Genomic DNA, 14929 nt, shown 5'->3' with positions numbered 1-14929 from the left:
AGAATATTTTGTTTTTTTGAAAAATTGTTTAAAATGCCAATACAGTTTCCAAATACAGATTTTCGTCCCCCTGATACAGATATACAGATTTTTGACCCTCAAAAATACAGAATCAAATGTGGCAACCCTGGTTTCAAGCTGCAGCTTCCTCCGCAATCACGCAGCCAAGTCAAGCTGCTGTTGTTGGTCGCCTTCGTTACACCAACACCAACACTGTCATACACGCCAGCTAATAGAGTTATCTAAGCCCGCTCTCACGCACACTAGCACGCCATTTGTTTTGCTGGCCGGTACAAAATTTAACCTCAATCTTTATCGTGTACGTACACGCAATACATGCGCACGTAGATAACTCTATCTCTCGGCTCTCAAGTGCCTTCTTTTCCGGGAAGAGCGAGGAGCCAGGAACGCGCGGCAAAAAAAACTGTTTCTCTCTGTACTCTGCTTTTTCACAACCATTTTCGCGAGAGAAAATTACACTAACACCACTAAGTTTTCTCTCTCCGGATGGCGTAGCCCAACAAGTGCTAAAACATGACGCCATTTTCCTCCTGCTCCAAATTGAAACAAAAATCACAAAAAATTGCACTTTTTTTCTCAAGAATCACTTTAATTCCACATTATTCGTACGTAGAAACATTTTCCGCGACGGATGGATAACTTTTCAATGTTAAACTTAATATTTTTCACATAGAAATCGTAAAAAAAATATGCCCGTGACAGCACACACGACCGACCCGTAGCAGCGCAGCTCTCTCCACAGTCCAATTCTCTAAAAACTTAAAATGATATTAACTAAATCATGATTAAAATTTACTACTAACGCAGGGGAAGGCAATTTAAAAAGTTTTCAGTTGATTGCACTTAAAATGACAATTTTTGCCCCCTGATTTTTCGGACCGTTTTTCGAGGGGGAAGACAAACACATTCAAAAATATTTGCAATAGCTGCTAAATTAAATAAAAAAAACAGCTTTCAATAGTAAAAAAAACGCAAAAAAAGTTGAAAAAAAAAATATTTGTAATTTTATTTTAATCTTTAACTGCTGCAGTTAAAGATTAAAATAAAATTAAAAATATTTTTTTTTTCAACTTTTTTGAGTTTTTTTTTTTCTATTGAAAGCTGTTTTTTTTTATTTTAATCATTAAGTAATTTTGTTCGATGGCTTAAGTTGACTTTATAAAAAAAAAAACAGTTACGAATTCGCAATGTTTTTTGGCATGAAATTCTTATTTTTTGAGATTCTGGAAAAGCCGGGATTTTGACTATGGGATTTGAGGGGCAACTTTGTATTACAAATAAGTAGAAATTAAATTTAATTGTTTAAAAAAAGGTATTTTAATTAATATATCTCCAGTGTTAATAGAAACTACTTTCAGAGGGCATTAAGAGTGGAGCAAAATAAATCATTAGTTATTTTACCATGAATCCAATCTTAAATTTGAACTATCGACATATTTGATGTTATAAAATATTATGCAATAAGTTTGTCATCATTCTACACATTTTTTTTTTGAAACATGAGCAATCGATCGCAGCAAACTATATAGAGTTAATTGTATAACTTACTTGTAGGTTTTAACACGCTTTGATTTTTGAGGCCACAGTTTTTTTACAGTAAAACTACTGCATTTTTCGATTCTTTTCATATTTTGTAAAATCGCGATTTTAATTTAAAATGAGAATTTTAATTATTTTTCCATAGGGCGTCCAATTTTCCCGGGTTTTGAATTTCCCGGGAAACGGGAAAAATATTTTTGGAATCCCGGGAATTCCCGGGATCCCGGGAAATTTTTTAAACAGTCATAAAATACATGTTTTCATTAAATTTGTTATGTTTTTCAAGCTTACAATAATAGAATGCTCAATACTGTTAATTGGTGATAATCTTCACTTCAATCTGAACAAGAACAGCAGTTTTTAGTTAGTTTAAAAAATATTAAAAATGTTTGTTTTTTGTACTTTGTTATGCTTTGGATGTTTAATGAATCATAAATTTTAATCCAATGTGTTTCAAATTATTTCATAATAATAATCACAAAGTTCTTATTAACATATTTCTTTAGTTTTTTATATGAAATGACTACAAAAGCTAAAAAAAATTCATTGAAACTGTAAAAAAAACAAGAAACGATAATATATAAAATGTTAATGTATAATTTTAGAAAAGTTTAGAACATATTTTACAAAATATCATTAAGTAACTACCGCCAACTGGGGGAAATCGGGACTGCAGTCTGAATAGGTATAAGATTTTTTAGAGAAATAAATTTGAAAATTTGTGTACTAATTGTTTTGATATTTAAAAAATATCAGAACATTATGCTGTCTTAATTCGTTACTATCGTCCTAAATTGCCCCAGATGCCGATGCCTTTAAAAAAATAATAAAATATGATTTTTTTCAAGTTTAAAATCATAATTGAACGTAGCGCTAGGCATTTTGCGGATCCGTAAATTAAAATTTTAATCATTTTCCCTTATAAGCCAAATAAATGTTGATATATGCCGAATACAAATTTGCTAATGCTTTAAAAATGTTATCGATTACTAAGTATTCAACTGTTCATCTATTTCCACAACACCAAAAAATGATTTTTTTTTTCAATTTCGGGAATTCCCGGGACAAAATATCGGTTTACGGAAATTCCCGGGATTTTTGTCCCGGAAATTCCCGGGATGGACGCATTATTTTTCCAATTATTATCTGATTAAAATATTGCAATTGAAGTTAAGGAATACAATGAAAAATGGAGAATTTAAAATGAATTAAATGAAAATCATCAAAGTAAAGCTGCTAAAAAAGAATGAATAAAGACGAATAAAATAGAATGTTTAAAAAAAATTCACTTAGATAAAAATAATTGATTATATAATTAATTATTATGGCTTGAATTTTTTAGTAATTGAATAGCTATTAAATATATTTATAAAATATCAGAATAAAATTATGTAGAAATCAGTTATGCGGTCCTTTGCAACACAATAACATTCCACAATTTGATTAAAAAAATAATCAACACAATATTTTTGAAAATACAAATTTTACCAACTTTGTTTCTTTGAGTTTTTAGGCTCATAGGAAAAAAGAATGTTCAAATTTTTGATTTCATATGTTTAAAAAAAAATAAAGGAGCAGTTCATTGCAGATTTTTTTTCAAATTGCTCCAGCATTGCATTGCAGAACATTTCACTGAATTTGATCATCAATGTCACAACTCTAGAACAAGCATTTGAAGCCCGAATCCATTGATCGATCGCTATCAATCAAGCCGCAATCCGTGCGCCCATCATTCCATCACATTCCCTTCCCACACTATCTGGCGCGTGTTCCGTATAGTTATTTGTTGTTATTTCTATGCGTCTAAATACGGGCGTTGATTGCGCAATCGAAAGTTTTTCCGGCTGACCTGCATTTTCCGGGCCGTTGCCTCTATTAGTCGTCCGTCCGTTGGTTCGGTTCAGTTTGGTCAGCCATCGCGCTATCGCTGCTCTCCGTAAGCTTATCTCGATTAGTAGACCAATTTATATAGAAAATTACAAAACATACTCCTCTCGAAGTGCTGTGTTTATTTATTTACCTATTGGTCGCTGCTATTTATTATGACTTGAAGTACAAACTTGTTGGCGCTGCCGACGCTGGTCCGCGTGTCCGATGTTCGATTTGATTGCTGATTTGTTGCTGCCGATAAGTTTATATTGGTTCTAACTGGTGTTGTTGTTCAGCTGCTGAAACTGGTTGCAACCGCCACCCGTTGGCTGGAGTCCCTTCTTCAAGGGACTTCTTCCCCGGCCACGAGAGTTGGTACAAGTTTTTGGCGGGGAAATTTCGTGCTGGCCAGATCCAGTTACATGTGAGCAGCGCCGGGGCCCCATTCAAATTGACACTAAGCTGGCACTCGGACAGGTGCGAATCGAATTATCGACTCCATCCGATCTGGCTGGCTGATTCTCGTGTGTGTGTGCGCAGCGCAGCCATATTGAACAGCTTTGTGGGAAAATTTTCCCGTTGGCACGAACCGGCTTGCAGCCGCAGCGGCAGATTGTGCAATGTTTTGGGTTAATGTCGACAAATGGGTGGACATTCTCGGTGAAAATGGTTATTTTAGATAATTTTCTTGTTAAATTTGACATTTAAGTTTAATTTATGAAAAATTCCCAAAGACTCTAGTTTTTAAATGAGTAATGAAACTAAATTAATTAAATTTTTAAAGGTCAGCTCGACGTCGTCGTGCTATCTTGTCGCACCCGCCATTTCGACGTTCCGAGAAAAACACGTTTTTATGTTTGACCTTGAATAAACAAAAACTAGAGCACGCAATTTTAACAATAACAAACACGTTTTGTTTGGCTGACCATTCTGTGTTTGGTTGAAGTAGGTTGCCGGAGACCCGAGTTATAATTACAAATGTTTACAGTAATTTAACTTGTACGTGCGTCAAACGCGTTCTGACCTGAAATCCCTTTGGCCAGTTGTCGCACTTACATCAATTTTTAGGGAGTGACAAGATAGCACGACGAGATTGATACTTCTTTCATTTGTGAAGTGACAAAAATGCACGGAGTTTTTTCGGTTTTTATTGAATATCTCAGGATTGAAATCGATTGAAATCGGATCTGTGATGGTCAAAAGATGAGGCATTGTGAGCTGCACAAAATGGCGTTCTTAACTCAGTTTGGCCCAAAATAATTGTCCATCAGATTTGATTTTCTCCCGAGACCAGAAAGAATTTTCCCAGAATTTTTTACAGCAAATTACACTAACTCTGGAATCTGAATAATTTTTGTTTAGTCTTTTGTCAAATTTGAAAATAGAACATAAATTAAAGACAACAGATATTCATGCAGTTGACACAAAAATGATTACAAAATAGGAAAAACTTTCTAAATTCAACAATAAAATAAAATCAAAATACTTTTTCACATTTTTTCAATTTTCAATCAACTGGGACTCTTCTAAGCTTTGATTTATACTTTAAATCCTGATTTTTTTTTCTTAAAAAAAGTAAATCTTTCCCTGTTCCTATGGTAAAGTGTCTTTAACAAAACTAATAATAATTTCCCTGTTCCTGAGGGGAACATCCGTGAAGAGTATCGGAGCCGGCATTAACAAAGCGGATTCAGTGACAGTTTTTCAACACTCAAATGCTCGGGTAGTCATTTAACCCCTATTTTTTTTTTTCTTAAAAATCTCATAACTTTTGGTAGAATTGACCAAATTGGATGCTTCCGGTTGCAAAAGATCCAGATTTGTCTATATTTTGAACTGTCAGATGGGGGACAAATATGGTCCACTTTTACCGGAGATATTCCGGATTCCGTTGGGGTACCTCGACCCTCCTATTTGGAGTTTTGGTCAATAGAACAAAAACCATTGCACCCGAGCGTTTGAATGTTAATCAACTTAATGTTAACATGTTATGGTTAATGTTAACATTCCATAGGTTGTCTTCCTAAGGTGTCGTGATAAGGTCCAGTTTGTGACGATACTCTACCTTCCCTTTACTAAGCAATCGAATCCAGAAGGGAAAAGATCGCCAGTTGTGTTGGTCCGAGCCGGGATTTGAACCCCGATCTACCGCTTACGAGGCGGAAGCGTTACCACTGGGCTACGTGGCTCGGTCGGTTTTTTCTTAAAACAGATTTAAAAAAAATTAAAAGTTTTGGAAAGAATATATTTGTGAATTCTTTGATACTTTGCATATTTTTGACAGACGCATATTAGTCGATTTTTTTGTAGCTTTGTGTTACTCTTTTTGCATAAAATGTGAAATTGAATTTTGTTTTTTCCACTCAAATTAAATCAATTGTTATCTATAAATTCGTTCAACATTTACCTAGAACAAAAATTGCAGAACATGACAAAAACAGGAAAAAACACTGAAAATACAAAAATAATTTAATGCTAAGTAACATGCATGTTTTTAGTAGTCATGGTTTTTTTTCAGAATTATTCGATTATTATATTTTGATAGAAAAATTAATTTATCATTTTTATAGAGATATTCAAAGCAGAAAAAACTTTTTGAATTCGTTTAGTAGAAGTTTGAATTTGTAATTCATCTTATATTTTTTTTCCGTCTTGTTAGTCGAATTCTTTAGTCTTCCGTCTTTATCCCGGAAAATAAAATCCCCGATTTCCTCCAGATTTTCCCATTTTTCCCCGAGGTGGTCACTTTGTTTAAAATGTATTCTGAATAGTTTGCTCTTGATAATATCTACATAATTTAGCAGATTTTTTTTAGCTTTCGTTATAATAATTTTTTTAAGATGACAAAAAAAGTTATATGAAAATTTTAATGGCTTAAGTTCATTGAACATATTTCAATTCAACTTAAGAATTAAAGATGACAAATGTATTATTGCAATAATATCAAATCGAGTCTGCCTTATTGCATCAACATTTTTCTTTAAAAACGCATAAAACTTTATCTGAGCTATTTTTTTTCTTCACAACTTATTTTTTTTAGGTCCTTTTTGGTGCTGCGACCAGGTTAGGACCGAGGATCAAAAGTACAACAAATAATAAAAAATAAAATAAAAAGACCGTAACTGAATTAGATGATCATTTTCTCGTGCCATGTGTCAGCAAGTGTGCGATCACGAGTCTGAGCTATTTCTATATTGCGATAATAAGCAATTTTTTAAAAATAAGCCTAAAAATTATGTCCGTCCAAATCATATCTGATGCTGGAATAAGCTTCCATAAAAATAGCAATATATTTCAAATCCCAATTCGAATGTTTTTTGAAAATTCTGTCTCAACCTCTTAAAGTAAATCCAAAAAATTAGGAAGGCAAAAATAGTTATAAGTAGATTTGCATTGAAAAAACTTGAGCAATCAATTGGAAACTATTTGAAGCAATTTGTTAATTTTTTTCATTTTGTTATCAAATTAGGCAATTTAACCAGAACTTTTTACTTTCATGAATTCATGAATTGCAAATGTTGACAGAAAAACTGTTTTATTGTACAACACATTTTGTGATACTTTTATAGAAAATATTAACAGTTAAACTTGAAATTCAAAATTTATATGATTTTCCTGACTTCGTCGAGGCCGAGGAACAAAAACTTTTTTACAATTTGTAGAAGAATCAAATTCTTACATTTATCATATTTACCGATTTTTTCTCCACAATACTAAATATTTATAACTTATTATTATTATATGAAAAAACTGCAATAACGATGAGAATCACTCCTGCTCCAACTCGTGATAATCAACAATAATCCGGCAGCGGATTCAGGAAACATATTAGGCTTCGCCAAGTTCGTAATCACCCACATGACTACCGGCCCAGCCGCTCAAAGCCCACCAACTAAAACATCATAATAGTTGTTTATCACTTTTGCTTCGAAACTTTTGTCAACAATCGGTTCCCGAAAACTTTCGTCCTCACCCTCTCTTGGAAATTCCGGCCATACGGTCCCCCAACCAACCAAAGTGGCAAAGTTTGACAAAACTTTTCCCAGAACTTCCGCGCGATGACTCCTCTTCCCCACTCACCAACGAATAAAAGCAACAGTTTTGCTCGCGCGCGTTCGACAACACTGACGGTGCTGCCGATGTTAAGGGGAAGCACGGGGCTTAGTCCTAACCTAAAACGAGCTACCTTCCCGTCTCTCGTCGAAGAGTCGAACGAACGAACGAACCAGGCGACTTATCAGCTAATTTCGATCTCTTATTCCTACAAATTCTTGATTGAAATTTTGTGATAATTACAACATTGTTTTCCAAAGAGATATTGTTCTTGTTGTTTGGCTTGTTAGAGGTTGACTGGCTGGTTGGTTGGTTGGTTGGTGGACCGGATGGTTCGAGTTTGGGCTTAGTTGGGTTGGTTGGGAAGAGAGCCGACCGACCGACTGGCTCACCGACAGGTCACCGGTTGGTTGAGTGGTTTACTTCTGAACAGTGATTTTTGCGGAACTTGGTGGGGAGTTGAGCAGAGCTTGTAGTTTGGATAAGTTTCTGCTTTTTCCTGTTTTGAAATTAGCTCTGCACTCTGATTTTTTAAAGATGAAAAAATGACTATTAAAAACAGATCGTTCATAAATTCCCTTGAATTTTTTTTTCCCTTGATCGTTCATATTTTTCCCTTGAGTACTATACCATATTTCCATCACAAAACGGCCACTTTCCACAACTATCCTTTCTACAACAAAACACATATCATCCTTCCATCGCCAGTAAATCACGAAACTCCTAGCAGCACCTTCAGCAAACGGGGGGCCCATTTTTCCCAGTACACTTTCCCCCCCCAACCACACTAGATCGTGATTCCTTACTTTTATTAATTCCACGAGAAATGGGCACAAAATCGATGGCCACGGCAGCAGCAGCACTGTTCAATGGCTTTTTTCTCACCTTCAACTGTGTTGAATCCACGCCGCGATGATCCGCGAGCCCCAGAGGTTAACACATGTCGGTGTTTAACTCCGGACAAGCGGTCAATCTCAACCTGGGAGAACGTCGGACGGCGGACGGGGAATTTCGCGAATAACCTTTTGAACTGACATGCTGCACTTTTCTCTCTCTCTCTCTCGGTGGAAGGGCCTCGTTATGGGCTTGATTTATGCCTCGGCAGGGCACATTCTGGTCCAGGGGTTGAAGTCCCGGAGGAGATATTCCGAACGCGCGCGGGCCCCAACCAGTCTAATGGACTGCAAATGAGGCTTAAGCCGGTTACGTCCCATGAGAGCGCGCGGGATGCGGGATTCTGTGCGGGGATCTGGACCTGGAAATCGGCAGGAATGTGCTGGCTTGAGAGGTTGGTTGGTTAGGTTTGAGAAATGATGGCAGTGTCGATGATGACGAGAACGGAATCACGGGGTTGATGGTGGTGGTGGATTTATTAGGGTAACGCGCAGAAAACTAGTTTTAATTTGTTAAGGTTTAGGTTAAGAGTTTAATTTTTCAATTTCTTCTATTAAAAATAATCTAATAATCTAATAATAATCACATTAAATGTGTTTCAGTAATATTTTTTTTCGAATGAAACAACTGTAACAATTAAACTCTAAACATTTCAAAGTTCAGTAAAAATAATAAAAATCTTAATTCAAAAAGTGATTTTAAGAAAATATTGAATTGCATTGTGAAACAATTTTTTTTAAACATAAAACAAGCTCCAAACTTTTAATTGTAAAAATGCGTTCATAAAAAATCACTCTCTCCAGATATTAACTTGCTTTGCACTCTTTTGGAGAACATTTGCACTTTATTTTTTAGAGGAAACAATATTCTATTTTCTTAAGACATCTCTTAGGGGACCATCCATATACCACGTGGGCACTTTTTTTTTGGAATTGAAAAAATCCTGGAAAATTTCTAAAACAAACAATAAAATGTTCGAGATGGTATTCTAAGGGATCAACTCCTTCTGTTTCAATAATCAAAAATCAGTAAAAATTTAAAAAAAATAGCGAAAACATAAAAAATAAATAAACTCAAGCTGCAGTTAAAATAATTAACAAAAAACAAGATATCACCTAATTACAGATCATGAAAAAATTGAGCATAAGAAAACCTATTTTAAAAATAATAATTAATGCAACAAGTTGGAAAATAAAACTTTTTCAACAGAGTTTCGTTAGATAAAAATTTCCAGAAGAAACTTTCTCGTGTTTAAATCGACCAGTGCGGTAATTTACACAGACCGTGTGGTGGGATAAGATGGTTGCAGGTGCAGGACGCACGGTATGGTGGAAACAAAATGTTATAAATCGAGATGACCCATGGAAGATTTATACGTAGAAAGTTGTGTTTCACCTTCCTGATCAAGAATATATTCGATTCAAAATATTCTATCGGTGAAAATCGTATTTTTCAGAAAAATAAGGGTTTTCCTATTAATGGAAACGCCTGATTCTAAATAAAAATTAAAAATTTTGGTTAAAAAATACTTTTTTGAAAGTTTATAGCAACAAAATGTGAAGAAAATGCTAAATATTTTGAAATTCGACATATAATAAGACTTATTTACAAATTATTAAAATTTACTTGAGCCACCTTGCGCCTCCTCCCATGGTTTTTTGTCTTAAAACGTTATTTTCATCGACAGAATATTTTGAATCGAACATATTCCTAATCAGGAAGGTCAAACAAAACTTGCTACATATAAATCTCCCATGGGTCATCTCGATTTATAATATTTTGATTCGCCATACCGTGCAGCAGGGTTGAAAAAAATATTTCGGGATGTTTTCAACTCATTTTTTAAAATCTACATTTGTATCCTGAATTTATGAATTATTTTTGAAAATGGGTTAAAAATTGTTATAACTTTTTGTTTTGTAAAAATGTTACTGATTTCAAAACCAACAATCGTTTTGTTTTTTTTTTGTGCAAATTATTCAAGATCAATAAGAAAAAAAACTTCATAATTGTTAAACCAAAACTCAGTGTTAGCATCTTAAAAATAATCTTTAGAAAATAAATACTTGTTCACTATGTTTAAGGCTAGTGATTTTTCGCGATTTCACGGAAGCCGCATAATCCATGAAATTTGGTAAATACCGTGAAATGCCGCGTAATTTCAAAAATCAACTGTCAAATCACTCTTTGGCTTGCTCCTTGGTGTATTTTACCTTTGATTTATTAATTTAAACACTCCACTAGATTGTTGACAAGCATTTTTGAAGCAACTGACAAAATTAAAAAAAAAATATTGCAATGCAAATTTATACCTATATTTTTTAAATTTCCTTCGAAAAAAGTTCTTGTCAGGGATAATACAATCCAAATTTTGAAGCATTTTTACACATGATTTTTTTTCTTTATTCCTCAAAATTCACAAAAAAAAATTAAAGAACAGTATTCAAAACATAAATGAATATAAATCGTATTAAAATATCATTGTAAAAGTGACGACAGGAAAATTAGAAAAATTAATAATGTTGATACAAATGATGTTTTTTGTTCTATTTATAAATACAATTCATGATGAAATAAAATTTGTGTGGCATTTGCGATATAAATTTACAAATTAATGTTTCGGAATCATCAATAAATGTTTTAAATAAAATGCCTTTGATGAAATTTTGCCTATTATTTTTAAATTCATAAATTTTCTTATAGTAAAATTCATGAATATAATCAAAAAATGTTTACAGTTATTTCACAGATTTTATTTTGATGGCTTATTTGATTTGATGTGTTTTTTTGTGTTTTTTGGTTTTTTTTTGCTTTATTAAATTATTTGATGTGATGTTTTAGTAAAACAATGGTAAATAAAAATTTTGGAAGAAACTAATTTTTTTTTTCAGAAATCAGTTTTACTTGAACATATTTTTTTACATTTTTTAAGCTTAAATTTTGTTCAAACAGCCGCTTAAACAATATTGGTTTTCCAATTTGTGTCCTCCTTGCGGATATAAATTCAATCTAAATTCAAGATAACTTTTTCTAAACAACCTATGTGCAATGGGTTTCCTATGTACATAGGACCTCATGAAAAAGGAGACCATCCATAAACCACGTGGACACTTTTTTTTATCTTCAAAAAATTGTCCACACAAAAAAAATCTTTTATGTATGTAGCGTGGACAATCGTCAAACCCCCACCCCCCCTAAAATGTCCCCTAAAATGATTTATGGATGGCCTCAAGTAAGCGAGAATGAACATATTAATCGATTAGTATTTTACAGAAAATTGGAATGTTCACAGTTAATTTTTTATGAAATTTGGAATTTTTATCTTTTTTTTAACTGTGCTGAATTGAATGGTTGCCCAATGTTATGTTAATATTTTTGTTTTGGTCGTTCCCAAAATTTCTCTCAAATCAGTCTGAGAATCTATCAAACCTGTAAAAAAATTAGTAAAATGTCATCAAAAAGGCATTTGGCTTCCAAATGTCGATATTTTCGCATTAATTGTTTAAAATTTCATGTACAAATTCGTAAGTTTTTTTTATTTCTTAAACTAAAATTACTTGAATTGAACCGATATAACAAAACGATATTATTAATTTATAGATTATTTTAACAAATAAAACCTTTGCCCACATAGTTCACACTTTGGACTTTCTCTAGACATCACACAAAATGACTTAATCAGGAAAAAAATGAAACTTCTAAATTCCAACGATTGCCTTTTATCATATTATTTTCCTGTTTATAAACTGTGATTATTATCAATTCCTCGATAGTATAGTGGTCAGTATCCCCGCCTGTCACGCGGGAGACCGGGGTTCGATTCCCCGTCGGGGAGGTTATTTTTTACCACATATTTTTGCTCTTTTCGAAGAAAATTAGGGGAAATCTACCCTTTCCAATCAAACTCCTATCTTCGTCATATGGAGAGTTTGATGCTCGATTAAAGCTCCAAAAATACTATTTGGGCTATAAACTTACCAGCAACAGCACCGCCTCGAGTAAGCACGCAAATGTATGCCACTTACTGGCCAAAAAGATCACATTTAATGCACTTTTGATCATAATTTGTATATTGCGAGACCACTTCTCATCATTTTGTTGGCACACACAGTGACACACACGAGAATCCCTCAAACGCTTAATGAATATCGCCAAAATTACCTTTTCACTTTCGCTTACTTTTTCACGGCGCTTAAGATATGAAATTGCTTCCAACTACCGGCAACATGTTCTTTTGATCATTAGTAAGGCACTCACTTGAAGAATAATCCCGAAAAATGTAATTAATTAGCAAGCGCCATCAAAAAAACAAACGCGCCAAGTCGTTTGACGTTTCAATTTTCACTTTGCATTCCAATCGAAGGCTGAAGAAAACCGAGCGAGAGACGAAGGCAAAAAAGAACAAAGGCTGGCCGTCAACACCACCAGCAGCACAGCCAGCGATGCCAGGAAACTTTCCCTATAAATGCCACTTTTCGTGAGTGTTCGTTTGAACTGTCAGCGCAAATGGCAACACTCGACAGAGTGTTGGAAGAAAAAGAACTAAGCCGATATTAGAAAAATGGGCGTGGCCCAATGCATTCGCCTCGATTAGAATACCCTTGGGATTTTTTTGTTAAATGCTTGGTAAAGAAATAGAATAACTTTTAGTGAAAGTGAAAATAAACAGAAATGTTCACAAAAACTTGCTCTACTCGTTGGTGTACTTGGTTTTAGTAAAATTCAAGGGAGACTCTAGATTATCCAGCATCATTCAAACACGACCGCTTATTAGGATTAAAATGGGTAGATTTCCCCTACTAGTTTACGTTAAGAAACAAGTATTAAGTAAAGAATCAAATAAAAAACTATAAATAGCAATAATAAAATAAGAATTTGGTCGACCGTGACAGGACTCGAACCTGCAATCTTCGGATCCGAAGTCCGACGCCTTCTCCATTAGGCCACACGGCCGCTTGTGATATACTGATTTCTTACATCGTACAACCTTCTAGTAATATAAATCAAATTGATTCAATTCGAAAACCAAAAGTCACTCTACCCTAACCAGTATCCAAGTCAAGCATTATAATTCACACCGACAGACGATCTGTCTGTCCGGTCGGACACGATCGAAAGCGAAACGACGACGACGACGACGAGGCCAATAAAACGTAACAACAATAATGTGTTGATATTAACACCTTGTAAAAAATGTATTATTTTCCTATGAATTATGGTTTATTATTTTGAAATTAAAATTGATTAAATAATTCGATTATTGGCGGGGTGAGAAGTGCTCGTTCGGAGTTCGGACCTTCGAAGCCCCGGAGTCGGAGCCGAACGGAGATATTGATGATTCGTGGCATTGCCTGCAAGGGCTGTTATTATGTTGCCACCCTCGACCCCCTTCCTCCACTCTTCGCTTCGGGAAGATTATCAACTCAAAGGGGGAAACCTTCTCTAGAATAAGGCCCGAACGAAAAAAAAAAAGCGGGCGTCCGCGCGGCGTTGGATGTTTCGCGGATTTCGCGCGCGATTATTTATGTGTTTTTGCGCGCGCACACTCTGCATGATGCAGCTTATTTCTGTCCAGATATTACTCGGTGCTTTTTTTTTTGTTTTGTATTGTTGCACTTGCACGCGCGCAGTCGTTGCCGTTTCTTCGCGAAAACCGCAATATCTTGATCGAATTTTTGCCCAAGAATTATCGCTCGGCTGTCGATCTAGAAATGTTTTCGGATGAGTCTTCTCCACCCTCCTTTGGAGAGAGGGGGAGGTGAGAGAGGAAGGTGGATTTTGATGGGTTTGCGATTTTCTTGACTGTTGCCCGGCACGCTGTGTGACCTCTGAGCTGATGATGAAGCTGATGCAATGCAAGCTGGGGTCGATCCAGTCGTTGGAATTATTGTGCGAGAAACCAAAAAAAAAACGAAAATATTCGAAAATTATCGATTGATCTTGAAGAATTCGCGAGGCGCGAGCAGCAGATGCAATCGTGAAACTTGTTTTGGTTGCCAAAGTCCCAGAAAGGTGAAGAATTCAATGCGATCGGAATGGATCATGAGTTGTTCAATAAACTTGTTTTACTTTGTTTGACAAAATTTAAAAAAACGTTTCAAAAATCACAAACGATGCGTTTTTTTCGGAATTGATTAAAAATAGGTTTGTTTTTAGAAAAACTGTTAATGTCCTGCAAAAATTAAAAAAAACAATCAGGCAATCAATAAATAAAACAAAACATTTATAAAAGTGAAAAACAAACTCAACTCCGCCATAACTATTTAAACTGATAACAAATACCTATGCCATCAAACGCCCACGTGTCGTCGATTTCCTCTCCCCTGGACAAGATCTACCGGAAGTGTACCAAAAAAACGGTCGAGAAACCTCCCCCCAAAACAGTAGATTGCCCCAAAACACAAAACCGCTGCACCCGATGACGAATACGACAGCTTTTAATTAAAACTCGCTCAAGTGCAAAAATCATTCCTTTGTTTTTTTTCGGTCGTTTTCTTCATTTTCACCCAAATCGGCCACCGTCGTCGTCGTTTATGTCTCTCCCTCGTGTTTT

General features: G+C 34.8%; 1 protein-coding gene and 2 non-coding genes across 3 annotated transcripts in view; 2 read left to right on the top strand and 1 right to left on the bottom strand.

Annotated features, from left to right (window-relative positions):
- LOC6037987 (zinc finger protein ush) overlaps positions 1-14929 on the top strand; it is a 339804-nt gene that overhangs the window by 61367 nt on the left and 263508 nt on the right. The window lies entirely within an intron of this gene.
- On the top strand, positions 12140-12211 carry Trnad-guc. The gene has a single exon. It is a non-coding gene; the product is annotated as a tRNA-Asp (tRNA).
- Trnar-ucg lies at positions 13257-13329 on the bottom strand. Its single transcript has one exon. It is a non-coding gene; the product is annotated as a tRNA-Arg (tRNA).

The sequence above is a fragment of the Culex quinquefasciatus genome, chromosome 2 (assembly GCF_015732765.1).
Source record: "Culex quinquefasciatus strain JHB chromosome 2, VPISU_Cqui_1.0_pri_paternal, whole genome shotgun sequence".
Taxonomy (NCBI): Eukaryota; Metazoa; Arthropoda; class Insecta; order Diptera; family Culicidae; genus Culex; species Culex quinquefasciatus.
Note: the sequence above shows the minus strand (reverse complement) of the source record. Positions and strands in the feature narration are given on the sequence as shown.